Genomic DNA, 11,075 nt, shown 5'->3' with positions numbered 1-11,075 from the left:
TGGTGGCGATTTCATGTAGGTAAGTCGATTTGCAGGTAGAATTGCTGGACTCTGTCATTTCTTGGTGGCGATGATTGATATCAATTCAAGAATAGTTCCAGCTCTTTATCCATCCATCCATCCGAGGCATTGGAAAGCGCCACGGAAAGCCTCTCTCGGTACCAGCACAGTACACAACTTTTACACGAGCAGTTGACAGTTTGGTAGCTCGGCCCCGACTGACTCTTGGTTCCACCTTTCTGTCCATGCCCACCACGTTTAGCGCGTGCTACGAAGTTCCGTTCCCGAGGGGAACCACAACACCTTTTACATATGAAATAACTTAAGAACCCTAAGTGAAGGTCAGCAGTTTACATAACAGCAAAAATTAAAAAAAAACAGAACATTAGCATATATTGACATTTCTACAAAAAATTATTTAAACAAAATTAAAATTATGTACATTAAGTTTTGTCTCCCTCCGAATGAGACAAAGAATTTAAATGATAGATACACTACATTGCATAGAATCAAACCATGACATCAGAGTTTTTACAAAGAAAGGACAATACAATTTTGTCATCGATTCAATCAAACATCATTTACAGAAACTCAACGATGTGACATTAAATAAAACAAAAGGCAAAATGAATCAGTAGAGCATTAGAGCTATGGTGTTACATGCTGCATATCGGCGGGCACATTTCTCTGTACGACATGCAGCCCGTCTTGTTCTCTCTAGTGTGTTAACTTTATTCACAAAAACGTGATACCTCTTTTCGGTAGTTATATGCAGACATCAGTTTAAATACGTACAAGCAGAGACGAATTTCAAAATTATCGACATGTGCTGTGTTTTACCTATAAGGAAGACGCAGTTTTCACATCGTTTAAGTGATATCAGAAGACATCAATGTGTACGACACTGTCCTGCTAGCGTCATTCACGAGTGCAGTTTGCTACTGAGCTCGGAATGGAAATGAAAGAAAATTACAGGTTGCCTTAGAAACGTCCTTCTGTGCAAGAAATGAGAGTTGAAACTACCGCTCGCGAAGCAGACAGCGTAATTTCGAAGTAGAGGCAAATCGTTATCTAAGTATAAGTGGGCCACGTCACAGATGTATGCGCTTGTTCGCGCCCTGACAAGACTGCTGTGGGAAATCTTAACCCAATAGTCTCCGTCAATGCACGATAGTTCCAACTGCATATTTCAGTGTATTCAACTAGATCCTTAATCGAGCTAAAGTAACGCCTAGATATTCTGAAACAAATAGAACTCGATCGTTACAATGGCTGTGTCAATACCATCTCTGTATCACATTACACTGCCTCGGGAGATGCATACACTCTCGTCTCACGATTACAGCTGCGTAAATAAAGCGAAATGGATTCGCATTTCACGAATCTGGATTTACGTGAGCCGTTTGTGGCACATGGAAGTTTCTGCGGGATTCGGGTTCGAGTCCCGCTCCGGCAAAACGTTTCATGTTTCGCAAATAGCGGACATCAATTCGGATTCGCGAAATGGGAATAAATTTCACAATAAATGTAAAACTCTTTCCAAGCTAGATGAACCACAGGTCGGTGGTAACGTTTCTACTGAGGTTGTGTTTCTCACACGCAAACAGATTGTCTATCGGAAAAACATCACAAATTGCAATGTTGTAAGCATTTTTAGTGTGTCAGGTGTGACGCTTGCATATCTTCCGTATAAAGGAGGTAACAGAATGAACCGTGAACGCTGCAGGGTAGCGTATACTGTTGTAAAACTTGCTGACATTTTAATTTTGTGACACACGACAGATGAAGCTTGGGTATCTGGACATGTTTGAAGTTGTGTCGTAAAGGCGTGGGCGGCTAGCTCAGCTGGCAAGAGTGAAGCTTCCGCGCTGGAAGCCTCTTTCGGGGCACAAACGACACAACAGCCAGAATACTCGGGTGCGGCTGGCGTCCTGTTGTTGACAGACAGGCGCGGAAGTAAACACTGTGTCTGCAAGCCTGGACACTGGGGAGGCACACAGCACAGCCGCCGGGAGAGAGCGGTCTGCCGCCAGGGAGCGGCCGTCAGCCGGTGGAGACACCTGCGTCCGCTGCGGCCAGCCCGGGCTGCACAGAGGCCGGGACTTCCCCGAGCAGCTGACGCAATGCGGCCACACCCGCGGGAAACTACTGGCTGCAGTTGGTGGAGGGGGGGTTGGGAGCGGGGGAAGGGGAATGTGCGGCAGAGAAGGCGGCGCGCCGGCGGAACGGAGAAAGGCCCTGGTACTTTCAGCACCACACACCGTAAAGCGGCTGGAAGTAGGTTACTTTCTCCTTTTGGATCACACCCCAGCTGTGCCGTGGGATTAGAATTTTCTCAGGTACTTGGCAAAGTGAGTTATGACATGGAAGTTGTATGCTTTGGGTTTTCCGCACTTTTGTAATTAAACCGCCCTTAATTCACTCACTCGGGTCGTACTGCTTCAGAGCGCAATGTCCAATTATTTTACACCTTGTCCATAATTCCTTCACGTCCATCATATCGAAATTAAATGATGCCTATTCATTGTCTTGAGATACTAATACCTGCTTATCTACTATATCCATCATAGATATTCTCCTAGGCTTCGTGAAGCATGTGTTAGCTTCAGTAACCATCGTGCCTACGTTGAAATAGAGATAATTAATTCCTGTCCTTATAGTTACAATATCTATAAAGTCAGGTCGCTTTGTAGTTTCATCGTCTAAAACATTCCCGAAATAGCGTCTCAAGACAGTTCTCAGAAAAAGCGCAGTAGCACTTTCTCTTGCGATTCCACTCGGTTTTCTATCACATGGTCGCATCTTTCGATATCTGCTATTTTGACGTTTGTGCGATTATTAAAGGCGGAACTACGGACCAATATTCGTCAGTGAAACAGTTTTGGGAAAAGACGTTTAGTATTTGGGGCTTTTCTCTGTAATCCAAGTTTTTGAGGTTTTCTGAGGAATTGGAAGAGGAGTTAAACGTAATGGACAGTGTCGTGGAAGGAAGTACAAGATCAACAACAAAGGCAATACAATGTAGCCAGATTATATTAGGCGATTCTGACGAAATTAGGTGACCTTTGCTAGTTATGCTTAACTGACGGTAGCAAAGTAGAGAAGATATAAAATGCACACTGGTAAGGGCGAGAAAAGCGTTTCCGAAGAAGAGAAATGTTTAAAATTCGAATATAAATTTAAATACTAAGAAGTCTTTCCTGACAGTATTAGTGTGTAGCCTTTTCTGGAAGTGAAATGTCGACGATAAAAAGTTCAGACAGGAAAGGAACAAAGGTTTTAGATTGCAGTGCTACAGAAGAATGCACAAGAATTGATGTGTAGATCACGTAAGTAATGAGATACTGAATGGAATTGCCGCGCAAAGAAATTTGTGACACAACCTGACTAGGAGGCATCAGTTGACAGGACACATTCTCAGACAGCAAGGGATCCCCAATTGAGTAGTGGAGGGAAGTGTAAAAACGGGGGGGGGGGGGGGTTGGGGTGGACAGATGGTTTCGACCTATTTATTCACTTAAAGTGGGACTAAAACTTCCTGGTACCGATACATCCTGTGAAGTTGTTAGACAGGATTTGACTTCTAAATTCGTTGGATGCTGCACATAAGGCTCTCCTCACTCTAATTTAGTTCTGCTGTGGGGTTCTGGCCGCGTGTGGTTTTGCAGTGGAGCTGTGTTTGCCTCCTAATGCTGGTGCGGAACCACGGCGGGTGTCGGCCCTCCGTCACCACTCTGGCCGGCGCACCCGTGCCGGAAGCGTGTCGCACAGTACTGCTGAACTCTGCCCACTGGAGCTCAAGACAGCCGCTGGTGATATTTTCATGCTGAGCCCCCACATAACCTGCCGGCCTCTGTATGCGTATTTACAGCCGTACTGAGTGATGCTGAAAGATACAGTTACCAGTTTGATCTCTTGCTTCAGACGTTGTTGTGGAACATAACAGTGCAGTGATACTTTAGAGGTGATTAATCTTCTACTTGTTGAATATTCTACTTTGGTAAAGTAAATAGTCAGCATCAAGGCTCGTCTGGTGGACCCCGTACAACCACTCACACGAAGAAACATACGTAGCTAAAGACAGGAAAGTCGCACGGGTCACACCAATACTCAAGAAAGGAAATGGGAGTAATGCGATGAAAGACAGCCTCGTATCACTGGAATCAATCTGCAGAATAATTTCGGAATATATACCCTGTTCGAAAATGAGTTACCTCAAAGAAAGCGATTTGTTTATAAATAAATAAATCTTCTGCTACCAGTCACGGTTTTTCTTTATTTTACTATTCGCACGACGCGTTTCGAGAAATAATTCCCATTTTCAAGTGCGTTTTTTATGTGTGTTAAGCCATTTCTTTTGATGTTGTCAGTGTGTGTGAGTCTGCTTCATTTTGTTGACTTTTACTGTAATACATAAGAAACGCGATTTTTAGTTGGGTATCAATTCTTTCTGTGAGGTTAGTGGCTAAAGTTTGAGAACAATTTGTACTTACAGTTTTCTAATGGTCCATTTGTGTAGAGTCTCACACACACTTAACATCATACACAACTTGTGCACTTTACACATCAAAAATATCTTATATAAACAAAACAGTTACAAAGGTCTTCTTACAGGTAGTTCACAGAGATAACATTATAGGTCTTCCACAGATTATGATATGCTTTTGTACAGAGGTTATTTACAGTCGCAGGCTTTCAAAAACCATTTATAATGGATCAAATCAAAGAAAGCGATTTGTTCAGAAAAAATTTCTTGTAAAGCACGACTAGCTCTTTTTTCACACCAAATAATGAGCGTTGTGGACAGAGGATCTCAAATCTATTCCATATTTACGAATTTCGAGAAGGCTCATGACAGCGGTCCTCACATGCAACTTGTAATCGAACTGCGTGTCGCCGGCCTCTGTGGCCGATCGGTTCTAGGCACTTCAGTCCGGAACCGCGTTGCTGCTACGGTCGCAGGTTCGAATCCTGCATCGGGCACGGATGTGTGTGATGGCCTCAGGTTAGTTAGGTTTAAGTAGTTCTAAGTCTAGGGCACTGATGACCTCCGATGTTAAGTCCCATAGTGCTTAGAGGCATTTGAACCATTTGAAACGGCGTGTCCAGGGAGTGCCTTCCCAGTTGTGCGACTGGATTCGTCATTTCCTCGCAGAAAGGTCGCAGTTCGTAGCCATTCGAGGAAAGTCATCGAGTAAAACAGGAGGTGCATCTATGGTGCTCCGAGGAAGTGTTGAAGGTCCTCTGCCGTTCCTGACGTACGTAATTGCTTTACTAGATAATCTGAGCAGCAATTTTAGACTGTATAAAATTATGACATTTACCGTCTGGTAAGGTCAACACAACATCGAAACCAAATGCAAAATGATTTGGAGACGGTAACTTGTTTGTACGAATACTGGCAACTGATCCTACATAATGATGTGTTAAGCTATATGCAAAACCGACTGAAATTGCCATTACGGACAACTTAAATTTGAAAGAACACATAGAAAATCTTGTTGTGAAGGCGAACCAAAGAGCGCATTTTATTGGCAAAACACTTATTGGATACAATAGAGCTACTGGAGAGACGGCCGACACCACGCTACTAAATTGGTGATCCCTTGACGTCTCCTCGTTCGGAATGTTTGCTGTGGAGAAGGGATGCTTACCAGATGCGATTGACTGAGAACATCGAAAAAGTCCAAAGAAGGACAGATTGTTTTGTTTTATTACTAAGTAGGGGAGAAAGTGCCACGGATATGACACGCGAGTTGCGACGACAATAAGTGAAAGGCCATTTCGTCGGGGCGAGATCTTTTCACGAAATTTAGTCACCAGTTTTGTCCTGCCAACACCAGAATACTTCGCTGCATAGAGTGAAATGACCATCGCAATAAAACAAGAGAATTAAAGTTGTCGTGGAACGTCTTGAAGTGTGCATTTTTCTCGCGCGCTCTTGGGAAAGTATAACGGGAAAGAATTAGTCGCAGGGTAATTCGATGAAGCTTCTGCCAGGCTCTTAAGAGTGAATCGCGCCGTAATCATGTACACGGTGAAAATGTTGTGTGGCATAAATTATATGAATGATTCATCTGGAAAACTTTGTTGCATATTGCATGGTGAAATGTAAGTAAGTTCTTGATGCGAAATTGGACGAGAAGCGTATCTATATTTTAGGGGTATCTTCGATGTACATCAGCTTCGGAAGTACGCAGTCTTACCTGTCGTCTCAGAATTAATTGGGGTGAAAGTCTGTCTACTTGATATGAGAATAAGGAGCGGATTTTTTTTATCTTTTTATTAATCAAATTTTTATTTGTGGTTTATTATCTTTGTAGCAGTTCATCGTCGGCCGAGAACGAGTGGCAGCAAAGCTAAATACTCGAACGAACAACGATAGTGAATAATAATGAAAAATGCAAAAATAATTCCCAGGCCTGTCCTGTGTGGCCGCGGTCCAGCAGATACCGCCACGATCTTACACACCACGGCGGGGCGCGGATTTCTGAGTAGGAAAGCAACTGCTGGGAGAGAACCGACGACCCCTTACGTCCGTCCAGTAGTCAGGACTCAGTAGAGGACACGGCAGTCAAATACTGTCTCAACACGAGCAGAGGTCCCTGGGAAGGTCTTGAAAAAAGTGTAGTAATTGGTGTGGTCGGGTCTTTTCTCGCATTATGAGATGCAATACCCACTCTTTACATGACGAATAGTACAGTGCAACGAAATTTTTCAGACAGGAGTGTACAAAACTACTATGACGTCAACAGTTTTGTGCGGTGATCCACAGTGTTGGCCTTACACTGAAGCGGCGGAAATTAAACTTGGTATTTGACCCTAAAGTAACTGCAACTTACGGGGATGACGTTTTGGTATTCCGTTATTTTGCGCCGTTGTATTGTGAGAAATTGCGCAGGTACTTAGTGTTCGGTGGACTTTTTTGCTTTGGACGTATGTTTCAATACAAAGTGTGCAAATGTGGCACCAAAGCGCCGATAGTATAGAACCGAATACGGCGACTGCTCAGTCTGTTCTGCCTCAGCCAGTCACACCACAGATGACACCCTCTTATTACGAACTGTTAAAAATTACTACCGCTTACTGCAAAATAAACATTTCGACCGTCGTACTTTGCGCAGTACATAGAAGCAGACAGAAAATTTTAAGCTCTTGCATGGACACCAGGACAGCAGGCAGTCAACTGAATCGCTAAGATAAATGGCCAGATCATGCGAATTAATTACGTTATGTACTTGTGACCTATGAGCTTCTCGGTTACGAATGAAATCAAAATAACTACGGAAAATTGAGGCGATGACGTAGGGAGAAGCGAGCGACGGAGTTGTTTATTCGTTAGGCAGCGTTCTGTCGCAGTAAGCGTTGCGTGTGCTCGCTTCTCGGAGAAGGGAATGAAACGCTGCCACGAAGCGCCAAGGTCGTGGCTTGCGGCTTTCGTTGCTGGCGGCGGAGGGGGGTCACGTGACCTGAGAGCCGCTGCCCCCGCCCGCCCCGCCGGTTGTGTGGCAGCGAGGCTGCGCTCAGTCGCTTTCCCACGGCAGGGCGGGCGAGTGTCGTGTGGGCGCAGCAGCAGGTAGGGACGACGCGCAATCGCCCCGTGCTGTCTGAAGAGTGTAAGATTTGTTTACAAAAAATGTTGCAGCTATTGCCGGTACTAGTAGTTGAATTCAGTATAAAGAGCGGCAAAGTACAGACAGCTGTTACAATTGACAGTATGTACTCAGTTTAATCTCAAAACAAACAAATTTTCTCGTTATAGTGATCTGAAAAGGCAGGAACATGCATTTCACATCTCATTTAGGTACAATCAACTCAGCTTGCTACTAAGTGACAGAATAGAAATGAAAGAAAATTACTTGTTTCCTCAGACACGGCCTCTCGCGAAACAAATTTTATTGCACGCAACTTCCTGGCAGATTAAAACTGTGCCGGGCCGAGAGTCGAGAACTCGGGTCATTTGCCTTTCGCGGGCAAGTGCTCTGCTGCGGAAGTAGAGCTATGAGGAGGTGTCACGGTAGCTCAGCGTGTTCGGTCAGAGAGGTGTTTGGCCTCTGCAATAAAAAAGAGTCCAAGGATCAACAAACGAACCTGACGGAATTTCATGTGACGTAGTGACGTACACAACGTTCAACAACGAACAAAATGCAAAAAAAAAAAAAAAAAAAAAAAAAAAAAAAGTGGTAGAGCCTCGGTCGGGCACCCAGTTTTAATCTTCCAAGAAGTTCAATATCAGTGCACACTCCGCTGCAGAGCGAAAATTTCACTCTGGAAATTTTATTCGATGTTTAGAAGTGAAACTGTGACTGAAAGTACTCTGGTGAAGTAAGTAGGATACTTCGGACTCTGTCTTGACTAAATAAAATTCGTTTATATCGACAAGCCTACATCAAACTAGAAATGGCCCACGTCGTCTGTACAAGCCTCTTACAAATATCACGTAGGTGAACCTATGGCGTTAACTAAGGCGCCTCAAACGACTTCTGGAGGCAACAAAAATTTTATTCTCAGTATTTCGCGCTGTTATCGGGCGAATTTAAAAGTTATGTCGTAAACTGCTCGCTAAGAGGTACAAACTTGTGTTTAAAGCCCTCTTACAGCGAGACAAGTATTACGCTGAACGAGACAGATACGGAGATTGCCATCGCATGTCGTGGAGCCCAAATAACCCACGATACGTTCATCCATTGTCTGGGAATGACAGCACTTGGCAACTTGCAATAAAGTTTGAACATTATCTCAAACCTTCTCAAAAGTTTCTCTCGCTTCCATGCACAACGTCAAATATTCGAGACAGTGGCGCATTTGTAAAGTAATCGATTACACGTGTAGTATAAGAGCGAGTTGTAGTCTTGACAGAATTGGGCGTGGCGTGGGCTGGGGTTTATACTGGTTGTGACTTGTGAGACCTCTGCACTGTACCTCATGCCGCTGTAGGACTTTCAGCAAACTTGCAAGTCTAACACCTAAGTCTGTATGTACGTGCCGGCAAGCCGCGTGGCAGTGTGTGGCAGAGGGTACTCTGGTACCACTGACTGCTCCCATCCGCCTTGGCTGTGCCGCTCGCGAGTGGGACGTGGCTGGCGTCATCGTCGGTAAGCCCGTGTGTAGACTGCAGTTTCTCGAATTTTCTCGTCTCGCTCATTTCGCTGCAGGCCTGAAAGCGTCGAGGAGACACGCTTCCACTGCGGTTTTTTTTTTTTTTTTTTTTTTTTTTTTTTTAAAAAAAAAAAAAAAAAAAAAAATCTTTATTGACAACAATATTATTTATACATGTTTAGCCCACCTCCTAACATGATTAGTGGGCCATAATGATTATTACATAGTTTAATATTTTGCAGCTAATTTACAAATAGTGTTAGTGAGCTACTTTCTAAGTTCTTAGGTAATATTAAATTCCTACAGTTACAATAATACTTTAGTTTACCTATGCATTCTATTTATGAGATACTACTTTAGGTTCCTGAGTTAGTGTTAATTTCTTGCAAAAGCAATGAGCAGTTTAATTTACCTATGTCTAATCTAGAATGACTACTAACTGCAGCGTCACAGGTGTGCCAGTGAGTATAAACCTACTTGGAGTGGCCAGGCTCCCCGAGCTAACCCCGAGGAGCGTGCCCCTGGCACTGGGCCGGCCGAGGTTAGTAATCGCTGCAGCTTCCTATGTTTGTATTCTAATCTAATCCTACTCTACTAACTTAACCTACGTCTTATTGGTGCTTTGTCGTGATCGGTTTGTTGATCCCATCCCCCTAATCCCGCACGTGGCGGTTTCCAACTACCAGAAGTCGGCCATTCCACGCACAGGCGGTATGGGACTGAGATCAAGTCCTAATCGGTTGGTTGTTCGAGAATTAGGTATTTGATATTTACCCTAGATCCCTTAGGTACTCTATTAAAACCTTTCGTGATACCTCTTCTGCCAGAGCATTCAAGGTATGAAAAGTGTCTTCCTGCCTTAAAAGGTCGTATGTCTGGTTATGTGGAAGTCTGTCTCTGTAAGTTTCCGCCACGTCATTGAAGAGAGGGCACTCGAAAACCACATGTTCGGGAGTTCCTTCCGCTGCGCCACAGTCGCACTCGGGGGTTGCCCTTTTCCCAAACCGACATAAGTATGTCGGATAGGGTCCATGACCAGTGAGGAAGTGGATGAGTCCTCGTGTGGGTTCAAAATACTTCATTGTACCACGTTCTTTGACATCAGGTAAGAACTCAAATGTTCTTCTTCCCGTTTCATCCTCCTCCCAGCTCCTTTGCCACAGTTCCTCCCCTCTGTTTCTTATCTCCCTTTTATCCTCTACTCTCACACCCATGATATCTATTATTTTTTCCCCATCTCCTTTTTTCACCCAATACCATGCCGCTTGTTCTCTAATTTTGATGTCTAGCGGGCAGAGCCCCATTATAACTAACAGAGCTCCCCCCGGTGACGTCCTATAGGCCCCCACTGATCTTAGTATCATGTTTCTCTGGACTCTTCTCACTGTCATGGCGGGCACGACCCGCGTGAGCCTGTGCGCCCAGACTCCCGAGCCGTAACCCACTACTAATGTGAGGATGCTGTCGTGATAAAGTCTGATAAGATGAGGGGGGAGATGAAAACGTTTATGTCCAATGGAAATGAGATTGTTTAATATTTGTAGAGCTTTCTGTGTTACGGCTTCTATGTGCCTTCCGAAGTTCCATCTCTCGTCAATTATGACTCCCAGATATCGTGCCTCACGTCGCCGAAGAACTGGTGAGCCATCGATTCTCACTGTAGGATTTCTTATTAGCTGACCTTTTAGTAACAGATAAGTAGACTTGCTTGGGGAAATTTTCATTTTCGTTTTAAGACACCATTGGTGTAGTCTTTCAATGGCCCTTTCAATTTTTGGTTCTATATCCTCTCGGCTACGACCGCCGACCAGCAGGAGGAGGTCATCTGCGTAGGCTATCACCTCTAGCACTTCTTCACTTTGTTGTAGTTCGTCTAACAAAGGTTCCATATGCAAGTCCCAAAACAGGGGCCCCAGTACTGAGCCTTGGGGACATCCCTTACTAATTGTTTTTCCGATTCTTCCGCTAGGGGATGA

General features: G+C 44.3%; 1 protein-coding gene across 1 annotated transcript in view; it reads left to right on the top strand.

The window, feature by feature from the left end:
* The first annotated feature begins 7,545 nt into the window (after positions 1-7,545).
* LOC124720068 (BTB/POZ and MATH domain-containing protein 3-like) overlaps positions 7,546-11,075 on the top strand; it is a 55,354-nt gene continuing 51,824 nt past the window's right edge. The window contains exon 1 of the mRNA XM_047245335.1: positions 7,546-7,576. The gene's annotated coding sequence lies outside the window, so the exon portion shown is untranslated. The remainder of the gene's footprint in view (positions 7,577-11,075) is intronic.

Source organism: Schistocerca piceifrons, chromosome 11 (genome assembly GCF_021461385.2).
Source record: "Schistocerca piceifrons isolate TAMUIC-IGC-003096 chromosome 11, iqSchPice1.1, whole genome shotgun sequence".
NCBI lineage: Eukaryota > Metazoa > Arthropoda > Insecta > Orthoptera > Acrididae > Schistocerca > Schistocerca piceifrons.
The sequence above is the reverse complement of the archived record's forward strand: the minus strand, read 5'-3'. Positions and strand labels throughout refer to the sequence as shown.